Below are 15000 nucleotides of genomic sequence, written 5' to 3'. Positions count from 1 at the left end.
TCCCTCCTCCTCCCCCTCCTCCTCTTCGCAAGTGATTTGTTTACGCTGCACAACTTCCGTAAACTGCTATAAGTGATGACATTATAATTCTTTACTCTTGTTATTAAGATGATGATATGATGGAGATAAGACAGGGAGGTGGTGGTGGTGGTGGTGGTGGTGGTGGTGGTGTAAATTCTGATGATGATGATGATGATGATGATGAGTGTGTGTGTGTGTGAATGATGATAGAACGAGTGTGTCAGAGAGAGAGAGAGAGAGAGAGAGAGAGAGAGAGAGAGAGAGAGAGAGAGAGAGAGAGAGAGAGAGAGAGAGAGAGAATTGCTTTAAGGTGACAATTTTCAGTATTACTCTCTTCCCCCACCCTCTCTCTCTCTCTCTCTCTCTCTCTCTCTCTCTCTCTCTCTCTCTCTCTCTCTCTCTCTCTCTCTCTCTCTCTCTTAGGTAAACCCAACCATACCTTGGGAGAAAATTTACGGCCTTTAAGATTCCCACAATATGAACACCGCCAAACTGTGACATTACACCGCATATATTACAGAAGGGGTGGTGGCGGGGCGGGGCGTGTAGAGGGAAGGTGGGGAAGGCATGGCGGGTTGGGCAAGGCAGGGAGGGCATGGCGGGGAAGGCAAGGTATAGAAAGGCCAGGAGAGGACAAAATTAGCAAAGAACAACAATGATACAAATGGCAAAGAGTAAACGAGATGGAACACAAGGAAGGAACAGAAGGAACAGAGAAGGTATAGGAAAGACAGAGAAGGAACAGGGAAAGAACAGAAGACAGGAAGGAGCGACAATTGTACAGAAGACAGAACGCAAAGGGAAGACAGAGATACAGGAAAGGATCGAGAAGGCAGAGAATGTACAGAAATAGTAAAAAAAAAGGACAGGGAAAGGAGAAAAAAAATACACAGGAATGGAACAGACGGAACAGAGAAATGAAAGAGGAGAGAGAGAAGATACAGCAGTGATAAGGAAGAGACAGGAAGAGAAAAAGAGAACAGAAGGCAAAAACAATGGTACATGACAGACAGGCAAAGGACAGAGAGGAGAAAATACAGCAATGCCAGTGACGAGGAAGGGACAGAAGGCAAGAAAGAAAGAAATGCACAGAAGACAGGAAAAAAAGACAGAAGACGGCTGGTACAACATACACTGGAAGGAAATGAAAGGACAAAACAGTACAGAGGAAGATAAAATACAAGACATAAAGCAAATAGATCAAACCCATAAATTCTCTATACTCAATTGGGGCGGTCCTTTCAACACAAGCCATCCCGATCGAGTACTCCCAGTAATGTATTGAGATGCCACGGGACTCCTTTAAAACGGATCAGACTCCATTCTTATTATTCATACACCCTCGTACGCACGTCTCGCCTCGCCTCACCTCGTCTCTCCTTCCCTCGCCTCGTCTCATCACTTATACAGGGGTCTTGTATTTCGTCCCTCAGCTCTCGCCTCAACTTACGCGCCTCAGTCTGGGATCTAGTTGACGTGTGTGTGTGTGTGTGTGTGTGTGTGTGTGTGTGTGTGTGTGTGTGTGTGTGTGTGTGTGTGTGTGTGTGTGTGTGTGTGTGTGTGTGTGGTGTGCATTGGGATTATCATGTTTAGTTTTAAGGTTGTAGTTGAACTGTAGTGTGTAAAATTGATGTGATTAATAAAAGTATATGTGTGTGTGTGTGGATGTTTTTGTTATTGATATTAAAATGTAGTTATACGTAATTTAATCTCTCTCTCTCTCTCTCTCTCTCTCTCTCTCTCTCTCTCTCTCTCTCTCTCTCTCTCTCTCTCTCTCTCTCTCTCTTTTACTTTGGCACCGCAATATATTTTTTTTTCCCCTGACCGCCCACACAGTACATGAAGCATTTCTGTCGTTATTAAAGCCAACACTATCGCCCTTAACGTTACTATCGCTGCTGCTACTACTACTACTACTTCTACTACAATTACGTAAGAGGAGACTGGCTGGCACTGGGAAATAAAAAGGCTGAAAAAAGTGTAGTTAAAAATGTTATTCAAGATTTGAGAAGTCTTGAAACTACCACTACTACTACTACTACCATCAGGACTACCACCACCACCACTACTACCACAATTCTCACACCTGCATCTCCATACTAAGTCCCCAAGATAGCCACCACACCTGTCCCCACACACACCACACAGCTGCATCCCACACCTGCTAATGAACGCAACTATGACTGTTTAAACGTAACGTATTGCTGTCTGCTTAGCCACACACACACACACACACACACACACACACATTGCGACACAGGTAATGCAAGGCAGGTTAATGAACGCAGCTTCATTAGATTACAACACAGGTGAGAAACAACAGGTTGCTATATTCTTACCTGTAATAGGCGAGTTACTTGTGTGTGTGTGTGTGTGTGTGTGTGTGTGTGTGTGTGTGTGTGTGTGTGGAAAGACTCGTGAGGATAGAAGATGAGATTGTATGTGCATGTTTCTCTCTCTCTCTCTAAGTGCGTGTGTGTGTGTGTGTGTGTGTCAATATCTACACACACACGCGCACACACACACACACACACAGACCTACGCAACAAAAACACCACCACTATCACCACCACCACCACCACCCAGTCACCCCGTCACACGCAGCTGGGCACAAGGGCGCGGGTTGATGGGGAGCCCGAGCACCCAGCGGCGAGGCAGATGGCTTGTGGGATGTGGTTAATAAGTTCCTGCTTTTGTCCCATTCCCTGACGTGTAGCCATTTCCATACGCACGGTGATGGTCCGCCCTCCCTACTCTCTCTCTCTCTCTCTCTCTCTCTCTCTCTCTCTCTCTCTCTCTCTCTCTCTCTCTCTCTCTCTCTCTCTCTCTCTCTCTCTCTCTCTCTCTCTCTCTCTCTCTCTCTCTCTCTCTCTCTCTCTCTCTCTCTCTCTCTCTCTCTCTCTCTCTCTCTCTCTCTCTCTCTCTCTCTCTCTCTCTCTCTCTCTCTCTCTCTCTCTCTCTCTCTCTCTCTCTCTCTCTCTCTCTCTCTCTCTCTCTCTCTCTCTCTCTCTCTCTCTCTCTCTCTCTCTCTCTCTCTCTCTCTCTCTCTCTCTCTCTCTCTCTCTCTCTCTCTCTCTCTCTCTCTCTCTCTCTCTCTCTCTCTCTCTCTCTCTCTCTCTCTCTCTCTCTCTCTCTCTCTCTCTCTCTCTCTCTCTCTCTTTCTCGTATTAGTTCTTGATCTCTTGTCTTTCATTCGTACAACTCTATTCCTTATTACACTTAGAGAGAGAGAGAGAGAGAGAGAGAGAGAGAGAGAGAGAGAGAGAGAGAGTCCTATTCTGCATTTCACAATTTTCCTCCTTCACCCGTGCAGTGTCTTCTTCCCCTCCTCCCTCTCCCTCCCTTCTTCCCTTCCTCCTTCCCTTCCCTTCCCTCCCTCTTACCATCACTTCCCTCTTCCATACCTAAAACGCGCAGAATGAATACCATTACATCCATTAACATACATTTTGTGGCGTCGTGTCCACGTGTGTGTGTGTGTGTGTGTGTGTGTGTGTGTGTGTGTGTGTGTGTGTGTGTGTGTGGTACAAGTGCTGTTCATTGCTTCATACTGATGCTAATTAAATTCAGCACAATTAATATTCGTCATAGAAGTGAATGGCTCTTAATACGTGACTTTTAATGGGTCTACTTATACACTACTACTAATAATAATACTAATACTATTCCTACATTATTATATTGCTACTAGTGATACTGCTATTACTACTATAAACAGCTACTATAATACTACTACAACAACAACTATTACTACTACTACCACCACTTTTAGCACGGTATCAATGACTACAGTACTACTACCAATATTACCACCACCACTACTACTACTACTAATACTACTAATACTACTGCAACTACTACTTTTTAGAAACTAATCAAAATGAATCCTCACTTATAACAATAATAACCACAATAACTACTATAATAATAACAATAATAATAATAATAATAATAATAATAATAATAATAATAATAATAATAATAATCTGCCACACCGCAATCGTACAGGTGCTAATGAGTTGGGATGATAATCAGGTAACCATACACAGTGAGGGCCGGATACCTGTGGCCGGGGAGCTCGTGGGCTTTAATTAAGAGAGTCCCGACCAGGTAAACGAGCTGCACCTGGCGAGGCTGTAATGCGGCGCCACGCTATCTGTGAGGCACGCTACTCCATTTGTTGATCATTAAAGGGAGTGGTGTGATTGTGGAGGGGGCTGTGTGTGGGGGGATGGGTTGGGGGATGGATGGGTTGGGTGGGGGGAGGTTGGTGGATGGGTCAATGTGTTGTGTGTACAGGTACGGTTGAGGGGGTTGGGGGTATAGTGGGTGGGTTGGTGTGTGTGGGTGGGTGGGTGGGTGTGTGTGGGTGGGTGGGTGTGTGTGCGTAAACGACAAAATACAGTTTGAAGTAATACTCGTAGGACACAAACTATACAAACTAAAGAGATGTTGTTGTTTGTGACTGACTGACTGACTGACTGACTGACTGACTGACTAACTTACTAACCGACTGACTGACTGACTGACATGTTGAATACCCAAACGACATAAATCATTCTCTTCAATTCTATTTCCCCACACTATGATGATCTGTTATTTTAATCCTTCATATTAACTTCTCACTGACTTCAATCCTTCACTTATCCAATCCTTTTTCTAATCCTTCATTCACTGCAGTCTGCCATGCTGTCTATCGCTCTTCATTCATCCTTATCCCTCATTCACTCCTTCATTCATTTTAAATCCTCTAAATGTTTCAATCCTTCCTTCATCTTAATCCTCACCCACCCAATCCTTCACTTAAGTCATTCCCTCACTCAATCTTCCATTCAGTCTATCCATTCATTCACTCCAATCCTTTCAACCGTTCTATTCCCTCTCGTTTCAATCATTAACCAACTCCTATTACCGACTCACGAATCTTTTACTCACTCGCCAATCGCCTCTCACTCACTCACTCACTCACTCACTCACTCACTCACTCTGTTAACCTTTGCCCTTAAAAGAAGAAAAAAAATCTCTAAATTCCTGTTGTTTCACCGGATGCATTTTCTCTTTCATCATCGTAAAAGGAACGAACACACACACACACACACACACAGTTCACCTTTTCACAAACAATAAAATCCTCTTAATAAAAATGAATAATTGAATCATAACCTTTACAATATTTTCACAGTTACGACAAAGAAAAAAAGAAATAAGTACAAAGAAAAATCAAATTAATCAAAAAGAAAAAAAAATGTTAAGCTTCTAATAAATCTACTAAGCTAACACAAAGTAACTAAATAAATATATAAGGTAAATAACATGCGGGGTGTTTACTGTATTACCGAACTAGTGGCAAATTTTTCTCTCTCTCTCTCTCTCTCTCTCTCTCTCTCTCTCTCTCTCTCTCTCTCTCTCTCTCTCTCTCTCTCTCTCTCTCTCTCTCAGCATTAAATAAACAGTAAATTCTTTCCTATGTGTTCATCTCTATTCGTCTCTTTCATTTTCTTGTGGATTTCCTTTTACTCCTTCCTTTCATCTTATACATTTCTCTTTTCCTCTCTCTCTCTCTCTCTCTCTCTCTCTCTCTCTCTCTCTCTCTCTCTCTCTCTCTCATTTATCTCCTCCTTCATTGCCTATTCTTTCTCACTTTCCTCACTTTTCTCTCGTTTTGATCAAAGCTTTATTCTTCCTCCCCTCTTACATTTTCCATCCATTCCTTTCTTTTATCACCCTTCTTCCTCTTCTTCTTATTATTCTCTCTCTTTTAAACTTTCCCTCCCTCTGTTCCTTCTACCATCCTTCCTTCCTCTTCTTCTTCTTCTTCTTCTTCTTCTTCTTCTTCTTCTTCTTGCCTTTCCCTCCCTCCCTTCTATTACCCTTCCTTTCTCCCCTTCCTGCCTTCACTCACCCTTCCTTCATCTCTTCCCTTCCTCCCACCATTCCTTACCCTCTCCCTCCCTCCCTTTTCTCACCCTTCCATCCTAACCCTCCCTTCCTCCCTCTCTCTTACACTCCCCCATCCCTCCTTTCTACCACCTTTCCTCTCCCCTCTCCCCTCTCCCTCCCTCCCTTCCTCCCACCACCACCCTCCCTACCTCCTCCCCCATCCCTCCGTTCTACCACCTTCCCTCTCCCCTCTCCCCTCTCCCTCCCTCCCTCCCCTCCTCCAACCACCACCCTCCCTACCTCCTCCCCCATCCCTCCGTTCTACCACCTTCCCTCTCCCCTCTCTCTCCCTCCCTTCCTCCCCTCCTCCCACCACCACCCTCCCTACCTCCTCCTCCTCTATATTTCGAGAGACCTTCAGGACAGGAGAAAGATCACAGTCTTCAGAAATTATACTGCTGTTGGAATGTGTCTTCTCCCTCTCCTTTTGTTTTTATAGGAAAGGCGAAACTTGTGTGAAAACAATAAAAGTATTCGCCTTAGTGGACAGACACGAGGACAGACGCAGACAGATTGGAAGAGAGAGAGAGAGGGAGGGGAAGAGGGAAGCGCGTGTATACAACAGACGGATGGACAGATAGATTGGTAGAAAGAACTGGAGATTGATAGATGGGTTGGGGGGTGAGAGTATGAGGAGTGGAGAGTTAGGGAGGGAAGAGGAGGGGAAAGGGGGAGAGGTGAAGAGAGGAGAGGAGAGGAAAGGGGGAGAGGTGAAGAGAGGAGAGGAGAGAGAGAGAGAGAGAGAGAGAGAGAGAGAGAGAGAGAGAGAGAGAGAGAGAGAGAGAGAGAGAGAGAGAGAGAGAGAGAGAGAGAAAATAACAAAAAAAAATGAAAGCAAGAAAAAAACAAAGAAGGAAAGGAAAAAAATGATAAAAGAAAAGAAAAAAGCTGAAAGGAAATAAAAGGACAGAACAATTATGGAAAACGAACAAAAATCAAGAAAACAGAGAGAAAAAGACAAACATATAAAAGACAAAACCCATCACATACAAATCAGGACCAAAAAAAAACAAAAATCAAGAAACCGAAACACACATACACACACACACACACACACAGAATTAAAACCCACACACACACAGAATTAAAACCCATCACCCATTACCCCATACCCCTTCCCTCCCCCACACAAGCCGCCAATCCAATGCTAGAATTCTGACTAAGCCTCCAATCCTGTGAATCCCTGGTAGACGTGCGGGACAAGGCGGATCCAGCACTAAGACAGGATCGCAGCCTTACTCAGCAACGCAATTAGAGGATCCGAAGATATAGACGCCTCTTAATCCTTTCCCTTCCCTTTCCTTCTTATCACCATCTACTTTTCTCCTTCTAATTCTTACCTTTTTATCACTTCATCTCATTTTCTCCTTTTTTTTTGTCTCCAACTATTTTTTTTTTTGTTTTGTTTATCTCTCCAATTACTTTCCTCTTCTTTCTTCTTTTTTCTTCTTGTCTTTCGATTTACCTTTTTTTTCTCCCTCATCTACTTTTTTTCCTCCCGACTATTTTTTTCCTTGATCTATTTACTTTTTTTTTTATCTCTTCTTATCTCTCCATCTACTTCTCTCCTCCTGCCTACCTTTCCCCCAACCCTCGAGTTCTTGTTCACTGTAGAGATTCTTCACTTCTCTCTTCTTCCTTTTCCTTGCGTGTTAGTTTACTCTTTTCAGTCTACTTTCACGACTCTCTCTCTCTCTCTCTCTCTCTCTCTCTCTCTCTCTCTCTCTCTCTCTCTCTCTCTCTCTCTCTCTCTCTCTCTCTCCCCCGACACACACGCACACACATACACACACACACACACGCAGAGTAAAGGTAAAGGGTGAAGGGCAAACAAACAGTCAAGTGTAGCATCCGGCTCATCTCTGCTCTCATTCTTCCTTTGATTCCCAAGTGCAATGTTCACCTTTCCTCTCATCCCCCTCTCCCTCTCACTCTCTCTCTCCTCTCAAACATACAGCGGCGTCACGTCCCACGCATCGCTACACGCACCATTCCAACGCCTCGACAAGAGTTACCGAGTTGGAATGATTACAAGACTTGGCTTTGCATCACCCGGCAGTTCACTACGCAACCAAGGGTATTCCTGCACTAAAGGCAATATTGCTGATCACCTCTTCGTCTTTCTCTCTCTTCCCTTTAATATTCGACAGTGGAAGTGGAAGTTACGGTAACTGGTGTTTTCAGGAGGGCTTTCATGATGCGAGCGATAGTCTAACAAGCTGCAAAGGTGTTTTTTATTTGGTCTTGTGAAAGTTTAACGTGTTTTTTATTTGGTCTTGTGGAAGTTTAACAATATGGAATGTTTTTTTGTATGATGCTTGTGAATTTATCAAGACGCAAAGCTGTTTTTTTATGATGCTTGAGATAGTTAAAGAAGGCACAATGTTTTTTTTATGATAGTGGTAGTTTGAGGTGAGCGTACAGAGGTTTTCATGGCTCTAGTCATAGTTTAACAAGGCGCAAAGCTGTCTTGTATTATTCCAATTATAAAAATATAAGGATTTGGCACCATCAATGCGGAAAACACTTATCAGTACAGGACTAATCACCTCCGCAGCCTTTGGAGAGAGAGAGAGAGAGAGAGAGAGAGAGAGAGAGAGAGAGAGAGAGAGAGAGAGAGAGAGAGAGAGAGAGCAAAGCGTTTAAGAATGAGCTTTAATTTAACATATTCAGTCCATTCAGCACTCTACAGTTGTCCTCATAATCACCTTAAGACGCCCATTTCAGTCTCTACTAGATCTGCAGCCTAGAAAAAACAAAACTATCCTCTCATTCCCTCTATTTTTTTTTTTTAAGAGTACATACAATTAATTTTTATAATGATCTGAATGTTACCTAAAGACGAGCGTAAAAGGGGGAATGGGTGAACAGCCTCGTAATCCTGCTAGCATCATCTCCCGGAGCATTAAGGCAGGAGGTCATTAGTTCGCATTTGAGTAAGGAAATTGTGTTACTGGATAGAAAAAAAAATACTAGTTCTGTATTGAAGCATGAAGGTAGATCATCAGTAAGGAAAGTGTTTTACAAATAGAATACACTAATTATGAGTTACAGCATCAGGTTTGGTCATCAGTTCACATTCGAGTAAGGAAATTGTGTTACTGAATAGAAGAAAAGACAAATTATGTGTTAGAACAAGTTTGGTCATTAGTTCACATTCGAGTAAGGCAATCGTGTTACTGCACAGAATAAGACTCGTTCTATATTGGCGCAACACGCACGTGAATCTTGCGAAAAGAACCAGTAGCAACACCTCAAAGCTGACTGGCCAGATTGCTGCCACGCCCTCGGGAGATTGGAAAACACCTCCCATCGCTTATTCGTAGCCTCGCCTGCTCGCTGTGGATTTATGGCGCTTGAGTTGCCTGGCGGTGAATGGTAAGCGAGACCAGGGAGGCACCACAGGGAGGCACCACAGGGAGGCACCACAGGGAGGCACCACCACTTGCTAACACACAGTCCTCGCCTCGCTTCTCCTCACTACATGCTTTGCTCTCTCGTTAAGAATGATTTCAAAGGCCACAGAGGATTAGTTAGGTTCTCATTTTTTCACTGATGCATTGATTGTTGAACTGTCGGTAAAATCACAAAAACACTCCCTGAAAAACTCCACCACCTTCCACTTCAGCTTCGTCAATGTATTCGAGATAAGAAGCCGAAACACTTCAGAATGCTGTGCCTCGCCTGGCCCCACCTGGTGTTTCCGGTGTTATTTCCCTTGAAAACTCATACCCCCGGCTCCCCCACCTTCAGTTTCCTGTCTTGTCTCCCATGAAAACTCTCTCAAGACTATCAATTATGTGATACCCAGCAACTAGCACCTCGACAAGAGTTAGTGTTGGAATGACCAGAAGGCTTATTCCGCGTCACCGGGCAGAAATAAGACAAGCAAGGATATTGAACCAAAACCAATACTCTGCCTCTTTCTTCCCTCTAACATTCTCTACTGACAGTTTTTTTTTTTTTTTTTTTTTTGTGTGTGTGTGTGTGTGTGTGCGCCCGCTCACGATTTTTAGTGATGGTTTAGCAAGGCACCAGGTAGTGTTATCGCTAGGTTTAGCAAGGCACCAGGTAGTGTTATCGCTAACATGCTAATAGTGTCTGTCTGCCTCGCTCTGCTGTTGCCGCCATTATCCCTCCCTCACCTACTGAACTTCTGCTTCCTACTTAAATTCCTCACCTGCTTCTTCACACCTCCAAGCATGTACAAGTTAGTAGTGTACCCATGGGTAGGTCAGGATGGGTAGGAACAGAATCTGTAAACATCACGGAAGTTGTCCTTTGTTTATTTTGTATCAGACAACCCATTCCCTCGTGTAAAAAACGGAACCACTCATTCTCGGACTTAAGGTGATTCTTCCCTGCAGTGGCGAGTGGCGATGGTGCGCTGCTGAGAGTGCGGCGGTGAGGTGGTGAGATGAGAGATGAAGGGTACGTGGGGAGGATGCAGGAGAGGACCCACCGCGCAGGATGGAGAGAAAGAGCGAAAGTATTGAAGACAAGCAGGTGGTGTAAGAAAAAGACGTAGATGATATAGAAGTGATAAAATAAAGTAGATTAAAGAGGTCTATAGAAGCAGGTGATGGGAGTATGAAGGCGTAGAAGACAAAATTGTAATGCAATAAAGGAAGATACACGGAAGATCAAAGAGAAGGTTTATAGAGACAATGAAGGTAGACAAGTAGGTGTTGGGAGTAAGGGAAGACGTTGAACATCAAGTATTAATGCAATGGAGGAAACACTGGCAACAATGAAGAAAAACAGACAAGCGAGAAGCGACGTAGACGTATTAACCCTTTGGCACTCTTCGACATCTCTGCTTGCTCTATAGCCACATCCAACCTTTAAACTTGGTAGAGGTTGTAAAAATCCATTCTTTTCATCCCTTTCTTGTACATGCTTATAAAGATTTTGTGCTTTGCTTCTGGTGTTGTTAACTGTTTCGTATCGCAGTGAAAGGGTTAAAGGGAGAACAGTAATTTGAAGACGAATGATTTGAAAACCTCTAACGAAAAAACCAAACAATAATTGATAAATAAATAAATAAATGACTAAGCTAACTTCTTACCTCTTCACTCCTTACTCTTCTCCTTCCTTTCCTCAACACCTCCACCTTACACCTCCCTCCTCTGCTTCCCATACACTCCCTCACACCGCCTCCCACGGAAAGTTGCGTTGCAGTTTACACGTGTACGGCTAACTTAGCACTTAACGGGGGATATGTAGAGTAGGAGAGGGGGGATGTGGAGCATAAGCTAAGTGGAACGGTGAATATACATGTATAGGGGTTTGTATGAAGGGCAAGGGCGGTAGTGGCAATGATACATACTTCTGTGTGGCCGCGGGAGGGCTTCCGTGGGTTTTTCACAGGCTATCGTTGCTCAGAAGGGTTCCGGTCGCCGCCCTGCTGGAAAGAGAGAATTGTTACACGTCAGCACCTCACCGCCAAGATACACTGAACACCTCCGCCACACTCCCTGCCACTACTTGTGATATCTGAAGCAGTGAATCTGAAGCAGTGAATCTGAAGCAGTGAATCTGAGGCAATATGAGCCAGTGCATCTTGAACTAATGGTCTGAAATAGTAAATATAAGGAAAAATATTCTGAAGCAGTGAATCTGAACCATTTAAATCTGCAGTGAATGAGGCAATAAATACGAGCATATACATCTTCAACTAATGAATTCCCTGCTTTTGTTATTTGTACTCTCTTGTTTTCTCATCACCCAACTTTTCTTTAAAACTGAAAAAAATGGGCAATAAGTCTTAACCAGTACATCTGAAACAATGAGTCTGAAGCAATTAACCTGAAACAGTGAATGAACCAGTGAGTGTGAAGCAACACACACACGAACGCTGCTTTCCTCAACGCGACACTGGTGACGTGAGGCGTAGCAGTGACAGATAAGCTGAGTTGAATTAGGGTATAGTTAAAAGATCTCCATTAATAAACATGTACCTGGAAAATACCTGCTGGCTGAGAGACACAGGGACACGGTTACACCACTGATTACTGTAGTTCTTATAAGTCCGCTTCCTGTCCCTCTCCCCAACATCCTAACGCAACACATCCTCGGAGCCATTACACACACACACACACACACACAGACTGTTACATTTACGGAAGGCCACACCGTGTTATATACGTTAAGTTTCGTTACTGTACAGTCTTGGTTAGAAGTGTTGTAACCTGACGCTCTCACTTCCACTGTATTCTGCGTGTATTTTCAGTCTCACGTCCACTAATCTGGGAACCTTCCACTCCGCAGGTGTTGCAAGGTGACAGGCAGCACAACGGAGGACTTACGGTTGAGACAAAACTGTGAAATTAGTAAAAATAATACGGCACGTGAACAAACTTTTGGCCACGATTGTACGTAACACGGACTTACGAACAACAACTCTGAATACTTACACTGCAATACACACAACAGCGACTCACAACTATGATACTATGAACTATAAATACAATCAAACACATCACGACTAAACAGAGCAGGAATGTGACGTCAATATACACGTTATACAACAAGACAAATATGTGAACCAATCAGCGGGTGAGATGGTTACCTAGCTCCAGTGTTACCATGTCAGCGTGTCCTCAGGTGGCTACTAGGGTCAGGGGAGGGTGACAGTACCATCCAAACACAATGCACTTCCGCCCTTAAATGCTGCCCATCACGTAACCTTTTATCCAGCCCCCTTAAGGCCATCACGTGACCCCTGACCTCTCCTGACCTTCAGCTCATAAACTTGTTGACGTAAACACCTAATTGCTTCATCCTGCCCCCGCCTCTTCCCCCCATCTCTTCCTCTCCCTCCTTGATGTAATAGGTTTTTGAGAAAGGATGAAATGCCTCCGGTCTCTCTCTCTCTCTCTCTCTCTCTCTCTCTCTCTCTCTCTCTCTCTCTCTCTAAGATGGATTAACCTTCAACAAGGCCCGCTAAAAACAGAACACGGCGAGGCGGACAGATGGAACACGCCAGGGGAACAAACTTGCACCAAACTCATTACTAACCACTGTACCTTGTGCTCTTACTGAGACACCTCAAAACATTAAACTGGCGAGAAACTACAAAATACAGTCTTAATCCTACTTCTTTTTATATCCCTGTTGATACGTAAACAATTTGTACATTGTATTTTTTTTTTAAGTGTAGTGAATTGTTGTGCATCACAGTCAAAGGATTAAAAGATGTGAAAAGTGTATGAGGTAACCCTTTCACTGCTATACGAATCAGTTAACAGCACCAGAAGTAATACAAGGAATCTTTATAAGCAAGAAAGTAGGGGGCGAAAAGGCATACGTTTTTTGCAATTGCTACCCAGTTTAACGATTGGAAGTGGCTGCAGAACAAATAAAGATGTCTCAGGGTGATTAGTAATTAAGGAAAGGTGTACCAAATAGAAATCTTTGCGTTAAACATGGCGTGTAAAATGAGAAAGGTGAGGTGTGCAAGATTCAAAAGCGATGATGCGAGGTGTGGAAAAGGTGACAAAAAAAAAAGTGGGAAAATATAAACAGTATGTAAGGAAGGTAATGAAGAGAGGAGAAAGGGGTGAAAAAGATGCAGAAAGTGATAAAGTTGTGGTAGACGTGAATAAAGTATAGGAAGTAAGTAAGTAAGAAAGATGTAAGTGAAATGAAGAGTGTGGAGGGGAAAGAAAATACGAGGAAAGTTCAACAAAGGTGGAAAAGGAGTAAAAAGGAGTAGAAAATAATAAGGTTAAGGCAAATATGAAGTGTGGAAGGATATGAAGACGCGAGGAAGGTGTAAAAAAAAAGGTGAAAAAGATGTACAAAGATTATACGAATTATGTAGAAAAATATGAAAGTGAGAAATAAAAGAAAAGGGGAAAGTAAAAAAAAAGGAAATATACGAACAGAGAAGTGACAAAAAAAAAGAAAGATGTAATGAGACATACTTTTAAAAAATTAGGTAGGTAAAAAAAAATCGTGGGTGAAAGAAACGTGGAAATTAATGAAGAGGAGGAAATGAAAGGCGTGGAAAGTAATGAGGGAATGAAAGGAAGACAAGAGGAGGTTGGCATGATGTGAGGGTGTCAAATGAGTGAAGCAAGCGTGGACAGCGTGAGAGAAAAGTGTGACAGGTGTGACAGGTGTAAAAAGGTGCAACAAAAGGCCAAACAACACAAGACACGTGACAAGAATCTAGTAAAATGAAGTACAAGCATTTTTATTTATTTTTTTTTGTTGAGTAATAGTTAATTTACCTCTCTCTCTCTCTCTCTCTCTCTCTCTCTCTCTCTCTCTCTCTCTCTCTCTCTCTCTCTCTCTCTCTCTTAAGCCTCTTGTTGTCTTTTATAGTTAAGTTTACACAGCTCAGCCATAATTAATCATTTAAACTCAAGAGTACTTAGACAGTTTACTAGGCGCTCTCTCTCTCTCTCTCTCTCTCTCTCTCTCTCTCTCTCTCTCTCTCTCTCTCTCTCTCTCTCTCTCTCGCAAATAGTTACAAATGTTTTCTTCTATTTTTTATTTTATCATTTAGAGTAATTATTCAGTTAGAGAGAGAGAGAGAGAGAGAGAGAGAGAGAGAGAGAGAGAGAGAGAGAGAGAGAGAGAGAGAGAGAGAGAGAGTACTTGAGACAAAACTTGTTTGGTCATGTTTGTGTTCCCAATGAGAGTCGAACCCAATAAAAGAATCTCGAATCTCGTCCAAACGACTCTCTCTCTCTCTCTCTCTCTCTCTCTCTCTCTCTCTCTCTCTCTCTCTCTAGGTTAGAAAATATAGTGCAGTAGTAAAGGTACTGGTGGTGATAGTAGTAGTAGTAGTAGTAGTAGTAGTAGAAAGAGCGCCAGTAAAACCAACAACAACAACGACAACAATAACAACAACAACAATCATCACCACCACCACTAACACGCATGTACAAGAAACACCACAAAAATAACACCATCAGCATCACCACCACTACTATAACCACCACCACTACCACCACCACCACCACCAACAACAACAACAACAACAACAAAAACAATAATAATCCACCTAATACACTCAATATCAACTCA

The 15000-nt window shown here is 43.1% G+C and overlaps 1 protein-coding gene across 13 annotated transcripts in view; it reads right to left on the bottom strand.

Annotated features, from left to right (window-relative positions):
• LOC135090744 (nitric oxide synthase-like protein) overlaps positions 1 to 15000 on the bottom strand; it is a 158033-nt gene that overhangs the window by 82348 nt on the left and 60685 nt on the right. For 9 of the 13 annotated variants that reach the window (XM_063987765.1, XM_063987764.1, XM_063987771.1 and 6 more), the window contains exon 2: positions 11291 to 11368. The gene's annotated coding sequence lies outside the window, so the exon portion shown is untranslated. The remainder of the gene's footprint in view (positions 1 to 11290; positions 11369 to 15000) is intronic. The other 4 variants (XM_063987770.1, XM_063987768.1, XM_063987767.1 and 1 more) reach the window with 1 other exon arrangement.

The sequence above is a fragment of the Scylla paramamosain genome, chromosome 36, assembly GCF_035594125.1.
Source record: "Scylla paramamosain isolate STU-SP2022 chromosome 36, ASM3559412v1, whole genome shotgun sequence".
In the NCBI taxonomy this organism is placed as follows: Eukaryota; Metazoa; Arthropoda; class Malacostraca; order Decapoda; family Portunidae; genus Scylla; species Scylla paramamosain.
Note: the sequence above shows the minus strand (reverse complement) of the source record. Positions and strands in the feature narration are given on the sequence as shown.